Source organism: Canis aureus, chromosome 22 (assembly GCF_053574225.1).
Source record: "Canis aureus isolate CA01 chromosome 22, VMU_Caureus_v.1.0, whole genome shotgun sequence".
NCBI lineage: Eukaryota > Metazoa > Chordata > Mammalia > Carnivora > Canidae > Canis > Canis aureus.
The window spans coordinates 45,591,833-45,604,992 of record NC_135632.1 but is presented as its reverse complement, the minus strand read 5'-3'; the positions used below and the strand labels follow the sequence as shown (position 1 = coordinate 45,604,992).

At 44.7% G+C, this 13,160-nt stretch overlaps 1 long non-coding RNA gene across 2 annotated transcripts in view; it reads left to right on the top strand.

The window, feature by feature from the left end:
* LOC144294153 (uncharacterized) overlaps positions 1–13,160 on the top strand; it is a 29,073-nt gene that overhangs the window by 13,354 nt on the left and 2,559 nt on the right. The window contains exons 1-3 of one of the 2 annotated variants that reach the window (XR_013361542.1): positions 28–103; positions 362–458; positions 12,178–12,285. This is a non-coding gene — a long non-coding RNA (uncharacterized LOC144294153). Of the gene's footprint in view, positions 1–27; positions 104–361; positions 459–12,177; positions 12,286–13,160 lie in introns of those variants that run through there. The other variant, XR_013361541.1, reaches the window with a different exon arrangement.

Here is a 13,160-nt window from a genome sequence, read left to right as displayed (position 1 = left end):
TGGCTCCAAGGGGTTTACAGACTTTCTGAAACAAGAACAATGATGGCCCTGGGGTGATTTTGCTGCACAAAGCTTTAATGACAACTGTAGGCAAGATAGGCAGGTGAGAGGCCACCCCAAGAGAAGACAGCAATGCGGTCTTAGACCCTAAGGCTTGAGAGAAGGAAGAAAAGGCTGTGGATCACATGTCTGATCTGCTTGGTCTCCCTTTCCCCTTCTTCTGGTTGTAGCACTTTGGTTATCCCCTCAAAACTGCCCCAACCTATTGCACAGTCTTGATGGGATTTTCAATTAAAGTGTGGTGGCCACGGGATATGTGTGACCAAGTGACCCACCAGGCAATTCATGCTCTTTCTTCCAGGAATTTGAATCTTGAGCACAGGAACATAAGATGGAAAATCTATCCTGAAGCTTTCTAAAAGGACCACCCATTAACTCCTGCTGCCTGGATTCCTCAGGTACCTGAATTCCTCTTCTTTCAGGGACCTGCCAGGTCAGATCCTATATATTCTGTGAGCTTTCTTATATCATTCCAATAAGATTTTTTAAGGATCAGTGTCTGTTTCTGGCACCCTGAGAACCCTGACTTGTACAGAAAGATTCCCGGAAAATGTGGGATGTGAGCTGACATATACAACTGGAAGGGATGGGACATATTCCATGTGTGGAGGACATTATCGGCAAAGCCTCTCAAGAACTCTGCTTGGCCTGGTTCAAGGGCAGACTCCAGGAGAGGAAGTATGAGAAATCAGGTGGGAGGTGGAATGGAACTTGCATGGGGTGGGACTAGCCATCTTTCTCCTATAGCAGAGGTTCCCATGGTGCTGTTGGACTCACTGCGGGGCCATAATCAGTGAGAGCTGGAGATGGAGGGAGAGCGAGCCAGCAGGATCGGGCTGCATATTTTAAAAACGGGATGAGCCAGGGAAGTGGGTTGTGCTGGGCAATGTCACCTGTCCAGTGAGTTGGGGCAGCAAACAGTTGGGAACCCATATGAAGAGAAACAAGAGCCATGGAGGAGGGGAGAATATGAGGAGGAGGTGCTTGTCAAAGAATAGAATGGGTTCCTGAGTCAGTCAGCCTGAATCTACATCCTGGCTCTATCCCTGACTGTATGGGAGTGAATTTCTTATCCTTAAACAGTCTCTACTTCAATTTAATGTAACAGCTGGCCAATAACAGGCACTCAGTAAATGATGGCTATTATTGTTGTTGTTGTCAATAAAATGTGATTATATGAATCCAAATAGTTAATTATCAATTTTCATTATCACAAATTGAACTTTAGATTCGAAGCCCCAGACCATCCCTACATGCACAGCCACCCACACCCAAAACATAATTATGCTTCAGAAATGCCCCTGGGGCCCAGCCTGACAGACTAATAAACCTGAGACAAAGCCAGTAAGATATCATAAAGAAAAGATCCAACAGGCAGAGACTTCTACCATTGTGTTAAAAGGTAAATAGTGGTCAGAGACAGAGAATTATGGTATAGACAGGGACCCAGATAACTGGCAGAGTTGGAACAAAAACCTAAAACACTTCCTGTTCTAATAAGATCCTTGGAAACTAGATGTAGATATAGCCCATACTGCTTCAACGGGAGAATGAGCCTCCTGGAAGTACCCAGTGAGTACAAAGAACTGGACTTGAAAATGTAATTGTATTGTTAAAATAATTTCATGTATCACTGTTCAAAAAGACGGAATGCTGGAGAAAGTGCTGACCTGAGAGAAGTCCTAGATTCCACAGAGAGTCTGTTAGGATTTGTCCTATCTGAGAGGATTTATCCTCTCAAAGCCTGGCTTTCCCATATCAGTAGCCCCTGACCATCACATGCATTTCCCTCCTCCATCTTTGCGGACTTGCAACCGTGGCCAACTCTATCTGGAGCCTAATCTCACTCCTAGAGTGGAGAATGGGTATCAGGATGGGAGGAAGAACTGAAATTTTAAACAAAGTGGTTGAGAAGATGTCTCTGAAAAGGTGACATTTGAGAGAAGACTTGAAGAAGATCATGGACTGAACTGTGAGGGGCACCTGGGTGGCTCAGTGGTTGAGCGTCTGCCTTTGGCTCAGGTTGTGATCCCAGGGTCCTGGGATCAAGTCCTGCTTCTCCCTCTGCCTACATCTCTGCCTCTTTCTGTGTGTCTCATGAATAAATAAATAAATAAAATCTTTAAAAAAAAAAAGGGGGGGACTGAACTGTGGGATATCTGGGCAAAGAGGTTTCCAGGTAGACAGAAGAACCAGGGTCTGAGGCAGAAGCATTTCTAGTTTGTGCAAGGACAGACAGGGTGGCTGTAGCAGAGTAAGCAAGAGGTTAGAGAGATAAGCAAGGCAGATCATTTGGGCCTCATGTAAGGAGCTTTGACTTCACTTTGAATGAAATAGTAAGCCATTGGAGGGTCCTAAGAATAGGACTCTCCAAAGAATAACAAGATCTGATTCATATTTTAATTAATTAATTTATTTAAAGATTTTAGTTATTTATTCATGAGAGACACACACAGAGAGAGAGGCAGAGACACAGGCAGAGGGAGAAGCAGGCATGGGACTTGATTCCAGGTCTTCAGGATCACGCCCTGGGCTGAAGGCGGCGCTAAACCGCTGAGCCACCCGGGCTGCCCTGATTCAAGTTTTAAAAGAATAACTGGCTGCAATGTTGGGAGTAGATTGTAGGGAGCAAGGGCAAAAGCCTGTGGGTTCACCAACAGGTCAAGGACAAGACAAGAAATCAGCAAAAGAGTTAACAGAGAAGTAGGAAAGAAACCATAGAGTCTGTTTTTCTGGAAGCCAAGAGAAGACTTTCAAAGGGGAAAGTGAGTTGTATTTAGACTCTTTCCAAGACTCTAATAGCAGCGAACATTCCAAAAAGCAAACCAAGTCATGTCATTAGGCTTAAAACCCCTAAGTAAGTGAGTTCCCACTGCCTTCAGGAAGAGTCCAAGGCAATTATCAGGCTTATTAAGCCTTTCATGGCTGATCTCTACATGTCTCTAGGCATCTGCTGCTCCCTAAACATGGAATGCAAGTTTATTGAAGGTACAGATGTTTCTCCTTCACTAGAACCTGAAAAAACTGTAGGAAATATTTTTGAATAAAATAAACAAAATTTTTAATAAATGAATGAAAAAATAAGACTCAAGTTTGGGACATATTAAATTGAGGTATTTATGGGACACAGAAAGTGAAGCATCTGGTTGAACAGTGATGTGTTTATCAACTGGATTTTGATAAAGCCCTGATTAGTAGCATTTGTTGAATGCCATGGTGTAAATACTCCCACTGTGGCCAATTTCAAGCTACCCCTGTGACAATGCTAAACAGTCAGGAAGAGATGTGTACAATTGGTTCTCAGGAATCACTGTGGGCTCCAGCACATCACTGCCTGCACACAGGTGGATATGAGAGAGTCGTGTTCTGGAGTGGGATGTAGGCTGGAGAGATGGATTTGGTAGTCATCTGCAGAGTGATGGTCAGGGGAACAAGAGGATGGCCCACAGAGTTGACTCAGGGTCAAACAAAGAGAACAAAGGTAGACTCTGAGGCAACATTAACATTCGTATGGCATGTGGAAAAGGAGCCTCTTTGGAGGAGAAGGAGGCAGGAAGACCTGAAAGAGAAAATCTGTAGTACGAGGTTGGTAGAGCATCATGGAAGCCAGGGAGTAGGAATTCTCTAGGAGATTTCCCTTTGTCAAATAAAGCAGATATTTAGTAATGTAAGTGTTAGAAAATGTCTATTGCATTTCATAGTTAGCAAGTTGTTGTTACTTACCTAGAATGGTGAGGGCAGCAGCCAGAGGAAAATGTTTGAAAAGGGAATGTATATAGTGAGGGAAGCTGGCATTTAGGGTGTTGTATTAGTTATCTATTGTTGCATAATAAATTACTGTCAAACTTAGTGGCTTAAAACAACAATAAACATTATCTCAAAGCTTCTGTGGGTCAGGAACACAGGAACAGCATAGCTGGGTAGTTCAGACCTAGATTCTCTCCTGAGGAGGCAGTTAAGATATTGGCCAGAGGGATCCCTGGGTGGCGCAGCGGTTTGGCGCCTGCCTTTGGCCCAGGGCGCGATCCTGGAGAGGCGCGATCCTGGAGACCCGGGATCGAATCCCACATCGGGCTCCCGGTGTATGGAGCCTGCTTCTCCCTGTGTCTCTGCCTCTCTCTCTCTCTCTCTCTCTCTCTCTGTGACTATCATAAATAAATTTTTAAAAAAAGAAACTTAAAAAAAACAAAAGATATTGGCCAGAGCTGTGGTCACCTGACAGCTCATCTAGGTCTAGAGGTCCTGTTTCCAAGATAACTCACTCATATGGATGGCAAGCCAGTGCTGGCTGTTGGCAAGAGGCCTCAGTACTCTCCCACAAGAAACTCTCCATAGGGTTAACTAAATGTCTCAACAATATGGCATCTGGTTTCCTCCAGAGTGAGTGATACAAAAAGAGTATGGTGGAAAGGCAACATTTTTCACCATCTAGCCTCAGAAGACATCCATCATCACTTCTCCAGTATCTTATTCATCACAAGGACCAGCCATGATTTAGTGTGGGTGGGAACGATACAAGTGCATGGATACCAAAAGGAAAGAATGACTAGGGGGCCATCTTGGAGGCCAGGTACTGGACATAGATGGAGACCAGACATGGAGGGTTGTGGGTCCTGGTAAGATTAATTGGGCTCAGGGTTGGAAACAGAACTCTGATGTAAAGTTGCTTCATAGAATCACAGGTATTGGGTTCCCCAATAGAGTTGTGTCAGGCCCTCAGTACCAGTACATCTTTCTGTAGACTTTGAGGTGAATGCAGGAAGAGGCCCAACAATATGGAGAATTTTTTCTGGAGGACCACGGGCTAGGAAAGGCTGAGGCCAGCCATGTAGCCTCATTGTTGAGCCTATTTCAAACACAGATTCCTCCCCTGGAAGGTACACAATGACTGGACCTAGAAATCAGTGTGCAGGATGGAAGTAGCATCATTATCAGAATGTAATGATTCAGTGTGACCTTAATGATTAGGGTTTGACCTCTTAGATTTTATTTTTTTCCAATAGTAAAATACGCAATTTGGTGAAAATGCTTTTCCTTTGTAATTTTGTGTGTCATAAATCTATAAGGGCTTAAAATGGTATATACAACACCTCCTATAATGTCTGAAGATCTGAATTAAATTTGTGGACCAACTAGAATTTTCTGGTTAATCATCTTTTGAGGAATTCTCTGTTGCTGCCATCTTGTGGCCACCTAGAATAATAACAACTAGAGTGTTGCCTTTGGTCTTACCAACCACCTACCAGACAATGCCCAGAGTCTCCTCATCCAACAGTCCTCTGGATTCTGAATGAATATTTCCTTTGCAGGTTGCCAATTTGCAAGGCAGTCTATATCTACATTGTAAATATTTTAGTATTAGAAAGTTCTTTCTGATACTGAGCCAAACTCTGCCTTAGTCTCATTTCCATCCAATCTGTCCTTTTTCTATTGTCTATTTTTTTCATTTCCATACTTTTTATTCTTAGACTATGTTGTGTCCTTTATCCCTCCTTACATGATACAATTTCTAGGGCCCTCATCATCCTATACTTCTCTCTCAGGTCAGGTTCCCTAGACAGGGAGTCTTGTGCAAGTGATTTGCTGGAGGCAAGCCCTCAGGGTACACCTGTAGGGATATGAGGGATGCTGGATGGGGCAGGAGACAGAGATGAGCAAGTATGTGTTCTCAGCTGGAGCCGAGGCTAAGGGTGATCCCCAGGGCAGCTCCGGAGCATGAATAGCATCATAGAGATCTCACCATGAGATGTTTGGTTCAGCCTTTTATATTCTATGCCACTCAGGCATTGGCTCTGGAAGTATGAGGAGTTAGGAGCAACCTTCCAGAGTAAAGTGGTTCCTGTTCCCCTTGTAAGGGGTTCCAGGAGCGGGTACAGGTGGGCGCTGTTAGCAGACAGCAGTCATGACTTGTGAGGAATGGATGCCTAGGACAAGGGATTTGTCTACCTTCTGTTAAGATCCTGTCTCAGTTGTAACACCCAGACCAAGACCCACATATTCCAGATGCAGCTGACCTGTAGAATTTGAGTGGGCCATTAAATCCCATTCTTTTCAGCCCAGGATCCATAGTCTAGGCTCACACTGGGGCTGTGCTAATCTAACCCCTAAAATGTTTTCACATAACATCGTTCCCAAGCCAAATGTCTTCCATCGGTGCATAGAGTATGGTGATACCAAAAGGAAAAGCACTTTTGTTACCTTAAAATTTTATGTTGATGTTTTAAGTTCACATTCTAGGGGCTCCTGGGTGGCTCAGTGGTTAAGCGTCTGCCTTTGGCTCAGGTCGTGATCCTGGGGTCCTGGGATGGAGTCCCGCATTGGGCTCCCCACAGGGAGCCTGCTTTTTCCTCTGGCTATGTCTCTGCCTCTCTCTCTTTGTCTCTCTCATAAACAAACAAAATCTTTTAAAAAATAATTTTGTTTTGGATATATTAAATTTTGAAATGATTTTCAGGCATCCAATGAAGAATTTTTTTTTTAAAGATTTTATTTATTCATTCATGAGAGACACACAGAGAGAGGCAGAGACACAGGTGGAGGGAGAAACAGGCTCCATGCAGGAAACCCGTTGTGGGGCTCGATCCCGGGACTCCAGGGTCACGCCCTGGGCAGAAGGCGGGCACTAAAGCACTGAGCCACCCAGGGATCCCTCCAATGAAGAATTTAAGCAGGCACTTGGCAAAAAGAATCAAATTATTCCCATGGAGCTGATCACTGTGTAGTTGCTCCAGCAACAAGTCCCTCCTGTGACATGATGTCGGTCACTGCCAAGGCTTTCTCCCTGGTGATTGATGTCGCTTAACTGGAGACAGCATTATATCAGACTCCATTTTGTGGTACTGAGAACATAAACAGCTAGGCTTTACTGTTGGTGGCAGCTGCTCTCCAGATGCCAGAATCACCTCCTGAGACCTTTTACTGCGTTAAAAAAAAATAGTCCCAGATGCTGCTTTCCACAAACCTCATACTTCTGTCTTCTCAGATGTTTTTTAAATATGTTAGCTCATAAAGTGGAAGCCATTATCAGACTCATTTATTTTTCATGGAGTGTTGTAACAGGAATCATGGATTCAGCAAGTGAAGCTGAAAGTCACATTAATAATGCATATTAAGTACACCCGATCGGCGGTCTTGTCATCCTAACATCACTGAGAGTGTTAGACCAAAGAGGCGTACATGGGGCAACATGGTCACACTCTGCATCCCTTCTGCAGGGAGACTGATAGTGAAGCAACCAGGTGAATCTGAGCTTTCAGCTTGCCTTAGTGGTTCTTCAGCATTCACGAGCAGAAAAACAGTCCGAGGGTGACTCTAACTCAGTAAGCCTCTTTTTCACCTTACCTTCCTTCCTATCAGACAATGATCGAGCCCTAGAACCTGCATTTTATCAAGCCCTCTAATTGATTTTTTCTTTTTTTTTTTTAAGATTTTATTTATTTATTCATGAGAGACACACAGAGAGAGAGAGAGAGACAGAGAGAGACAGAGACAGAGAGACAGAGAGGCAGAGACACAGGCAGAGGGAGAGGCAGGCTCCATGCAGGGAGCCCGATGTGGGACTCGATCCCGGGTCTCCAGGATCACGTCCCAGGCTGAAGGCGGCGCTAAACCGCTGAGCCACCCGGGCTGCCCTCTGATTTTCATTTGGGGGTTCACAGAACATGGTACAAGAAGCTGGCCTCAAGAAACCCATAACTGATACTGTGGTTGTCTCACTAACATTCATTTCATCCTGCTCTGAGCCCACACACGCTGAAGCTCGGTCGTATTTGGTACCCACACTGCTCTGCTCAGCTACATACTCTGCCCGGGTGGGGCTGATTGGTCCATGGCAATAGTGGTTTTCCTATTCCCCTTCCCAGGAATTGGTTTAGACAGGCTTCTGGGAAAGATTTTCTCATTCCTAATAAAAGACATACTGGAAAAGATGATCTTTTTTCCTGGGCATGGCTATGTCCAAATGTGGAGGCTGGCACTGGGATCGCCACCTTGTGACAATGAGAGGGAGGCTAGTACAGAGGTGAAGCCTGCCCACCAGGGTGACAGAGCAGCGAGATGTCTTTGAGTCATGGAATTATCCTAGAGCTGTCCTAGCCTTGGACTTCCAGGTGTTTCCTTGCTGTTTAGCCAGATGAGTTTGAGATTCTTTTGTTTTCTGCTAAAAACATTCTGACTGGTACTGAACTTATATGTGCACTTTACCAAAAAAAAAAAAAAAAAAAGATTTTATTTATTCATGAGAGACATAGAGAGAGATGCAGAGACACAGGCAGAGGAAGAAGCAGGCTCCCCATAGGGAGGCCGATGTGGGACTTGATCCCAGGACCCCAGGATCATGACTTGAGCCAAAGGCAGACACTCAACCGCTGGGCCACCCAGGTGCCCCTGCACCTTTCTGATTCAAGGTTTAAGCTCTCTGTATTCTACTACTGAATGCTATAATGTAACGTCTCCATGGGCTCCCCAGAAGCAGATTCTGACATAGGAGTTGGAGGGTAGATGATTTATTGAGGTTGTGATCTCAGGACAAGCCAGTAAAGGAGGAGGGAGATAGGATAGGAAAAGGGAGTAGTCTCAGGCAAAGTCTATCCTCGGTCTGATCCATAGGAGGCTCTGGATCTGTGTAGTCTTATATGGTAACCACCACCTACATGTACCTATTTACATTTAAAGGAATTAAAAGGAATTAAAGTTTAAAATTCAGTTCCTTGGTCTCCTTGCCCTATTCAACCAGTGGCTCCCACGTTGAACAGGGCAGACAGAAGCATTTCTGTCACCACAGAAAATTCTACTGGACAATTATGTGTAAATTATAACACACAGTTGCCCCACCTTGATGCCTCTGCACTGCAGTTTTGGTCAATCATTGCTGTCCGGTAGGGAGTGGTGACATAACCCCTCCACAAAGATCCCAGGAGGTGGCTCCTATCAGCCAAGGGCAATTCCCAGGGCAGAGCACAGAAGGTCACAGCACCTGTAGCAGCAGCACCCCCAGCAGCTCCAGATTGGCCTTTGGGTAAAGGAACCTAAGGGAAGTACCAACAATGACTACTACCATGGTGTCAAGCAGGCATGAGCTGAGACGCAATACTTTTGACAGAGTGATTAGGGAACCCCCTTCCCTGCTATTCTAGAATCAGGGAATTCACAATCTCCTGGAATTACTACTAGGGAGCACCTTTGTTCCATATCAACCCCGGGTTCAGATGTGTACCAACTCCAGAGATACTCAGATTTCAAGGGGAACACTGGAGGCTCAGAGAGCAGCTTCTAAGAGAGAAAGACACATGGCCCAGTGAGTAAGACCTAGAAAAAGTGCCCGATGTCAAAGAGGGGTGGTGACTCTGTGCAGAATGTGGAGCTGCTACCAGAACTGCTTCAACTAGCCTCTGTGCCCCACTAGAAAGAAAGCGGGGGTATAAATTATTATTAAGTGCCCATTATGCTTCTATAATACATCTTCCTATGTTTTACATCTGTCTATTCTGTTTACCTCTTTATATGACACCAACTTTGTAATGCCTTCTTGTATAAAAAGAATAGAAAATAATTAAGTCTTTCATCTTGCATGGTTTATCAAAATGTCTTATTATTGCAGCTTTAGAAATGCTTATTTGGGGCACCTGGGTGGCCCAGTGGTTGAGCATCTGCCTTTGGCTCAGGTCATGGTTCTGGGGTCCTGGGATGAGTCCCACATCAGCCTCGCAGGGAGCCTGCTTCTCCCTCTGTCTATGTGTCTGCCTCTCTCTCTTTGCCTCTCATGAATTTTTTTTTTTTTAAAGAAACACTTCTTTTAGCTCTACAGTTTGTTAGGGAAAGTGACGCATCCTTACCTTCCTCCTCATTTCCTTGGTCGGAGTTAATTCTTCCCTAGGGGAAGTCCTCAGATAACACAAGCATGGAATTTCACTCTCCTTGACCTCCCAATAGCTGCTGTCGGAGTGGCTGGTCTAGCTTAGGTCAGATCTTCACTGCCCTGAGGACCTATTCCATCTGATAGTTTGGCCCCGATGGCAGGATGGTGGTGGTAGGTGGTGGTGCGGGAGGAGGTGGCCTAAGCCAGTCATAGTAACCCCTGAGCAGAAAGCAGAGGAGCTTTTCTTTCAGATATTTTTCCTTGGGTCAAAGATAGAATCCAGAGACTAAACGATGGTAGTGATGTTCTACTCATATTCCCTCAGTGAGCATCAGCCCAACTTCCAACTGTGGGCACCTGCAACTTTGTCTGAGGGCTGTTCTCTGGCCACTGATGCCCATTTTGTTCATGTGTGTGGTGGGCTGCGGGTGTCCAGGAATTGCTGTCCTTCCTCTCACCAACCCTCACTCCTCACTAGTTTTCAACCAATGATTAATGGAAGTCAGTATATAATACCAAAGCTCCTCATCCCTTGGATAGGATACTTAAGCATGAGTCTACACTGGCTCCGAGTGCCCCATGATGACAGTCATCCTCATGGTAATTGGCTTGATAATGTCTGAGCTCCCTTAATTTGACTGCCTTTCCCATGCTGTCTCACTTCCCCTCTTACTGGTTTTGTTTTGTTTTGTTTTGTTTGCTCCTAAAATGAACTGTTTGCATTTGAGTCATTGTATCAGTATGTGCTTCTGGGGGAACCCAATGATGATCCTAGGAAAAGTCCACCTGGTCAGTTATCACTGGGAACTACTGCCCATCCTGAGCCCTAGAACCATCATCAGGTTACAAGAGCTAGAGTAGAATGCCTTGTTTCTACTTCTGCTGAACAGTTAGTTTTATTCTGGAGTGAAGATTATTAGCAAATGTAAAGACATTCAACATGCTGCTTGCTCCCTATCATTTTTTTCCCTATCACTCTTTCAGTTTTAAAGCTGATACTAAAAAAAATAAAAAATAAAAAATAAAGCTGATACTTTGTTCTCCAACTCCTGTTGTTTATCTCTCAGTTGGCTCAGAACTTGAAAGGAGAGTACGAGGTTATTAATTGAGTCTCCTGAAACTGTTGCAATAAGCATAGTAGGAAGGTAGCAATTCAGGATGAGCAAAATCCAGGTAGACAGGTCAGAGGGTGGCTAGGTGCTGGCCACCAGCCTGAGGGGAGGAGCAAATCTACAGTCCAGAGGGGAGGAGGCATACCAAAATAAGAATTCAGGAAAAGAGACAAGGCAAAAGCCCAATAATCAGAGCACTTGGGGATGCTGGGGATGTGATCCTGTTGATGAGACCAGAGCTCATTTATCAGAACTGGATCACTGCAACCAGAGTGGGGTAATATCATCCCTGCTGATGCATAGCTTATGGGGCCTGAGCTAGTCAGATGCTTCCTTTATCAGGCTATGATGAAGCCTGGGGGCAGGAGGCTGGGCTGAAGCTGTGAGCAGAAGAGAACCAGCAAGGAAGGAAACAGGCCAGTACTGATCCATTCTGCAACTGGATATTGAAAAGACTAGCTCGATTCTATCCCTCTTGTTTGTAATGGGGCAATACTGTGCTTTGTTAAGCCACGGAGAGGAAAATGCCGTTCTTTTGTCTCTTTTCTCAGATTTTGCAGACATTGACCTTTGAAAGCTCTCTTGCTTATCTTGTATCTTTCATCTTCTCTGTCAAGGCTCATGAATCATGAGAGGACCTCGGCTGCTCTAAATGACTTCAAATCTGTCTGGTTCCAGATAAGTTAGAGAGCAGGTATACAGGTCAGGGCTCTGAGTTACAAGGGGTAGGACCTAGGGCGTCTTGGACTGGAACTGTGGACTTGCTGCCAACAGGACACTCTCTCTCCATCCAGTTCTCAACACCCTTTGTCCCGCTTTTCTTCACATGTTCATCTTACTCCCTCTGCGGGTAGGCCTTTCTGATACCTTTAATCCACCATCCCCCAGCACCTTTCATCCCCAAGTTTACTGAAGTCAGCAGAAAGAGGTCTATGCATCACTTCCTGGGAAGGACACTCACAGGTTCTGCCTAGATCTTATGCCCATTTCATGGCCCAGCATATAACAGGCAATCAGTAAGTATTCTTGAATGAATGAATGAATGAATGAATGAATGAATGAATGAATGAAGTTATCATGGCACATGTGGCAGAGATATAGCTCCATTGTTATAAATTAATACATTTTAGTTGATGTCTCCATCTCCAGATACTGGTTTATGGGCACGCACTTGCTTCTGAGAGCTGCCTGCGCTCAGTGTGTTGAGGAAACAGTTTCTGAGCCTGCAAGATTGAGAGTTTTGCTAAATTCAGCAAGGTAAGTAAATGCCACCCTGGGGGGTCTCCTGGACAAAAGCCTGTTCTACTTTCTCATATATCAGCCTGCTCTATGCTGTTGATAGAATTTATGCCTGTCGCTGTTTGAATCTCTACCCTGAGAACTACACTAGGAACGTAGTTTTCAAATTTATGTTCAGGGGCACCTGGGTGGCTCAGGTCATGATCCTGGAGTCCCAGGATCAAGCCCTGCATCAAGCCTGACAGTGGGCTCCCTGCTGAGTGGGGAGTCTACTTCTCCCTCTGCCCCTCACTCCTCTTGTGCTCTCTCTCTCACTCTCTTAAATAAATAAAAATCTTAAAAAAAACCAACACTTATCTTCACGATATCATTGCAAAGTGACTGTCAGATGAGGTCTTATTTTCTCTGCTCAATAACTAGGAAAATCCAAGCATATATTGGGTAGGTTGGTGTTTTCCAGGATTTCTTTCCCAGAATGTGAGCCCCCTGAGTATCCACGGAAAGGGGATTCATAGTCAATAATGATTAGGAAACCTCTGATTGACTTACAGTGCATGTTAGTATATTAAAGGCTCTGAAAGAAAGTACAGTTATGAAACTTATATGAACTGAAATCTTTCTCACATTGAACAAAAATGATTTTACAGAACGATTGGATGCTAAGCCTCCTACTTCTACATCTACCTTCTCTTGTTCCCTGTTTTCCTAGATGATCTCTTTCCACCTAAAACCAGTCCCTTCATCTATGCCCAGCATCTTATCCCCTCCCCCATCCTCAGGACTCTCCTTTGTTTTTTTTGCTACAAGAAAGCCCTTATTGTTTCCATTTGGTCCAGGGTTTGGGAGAGGGCTACAGGGTGGTTCAAGAGCTTCTTTGTAGCTGCAGTGAAGCT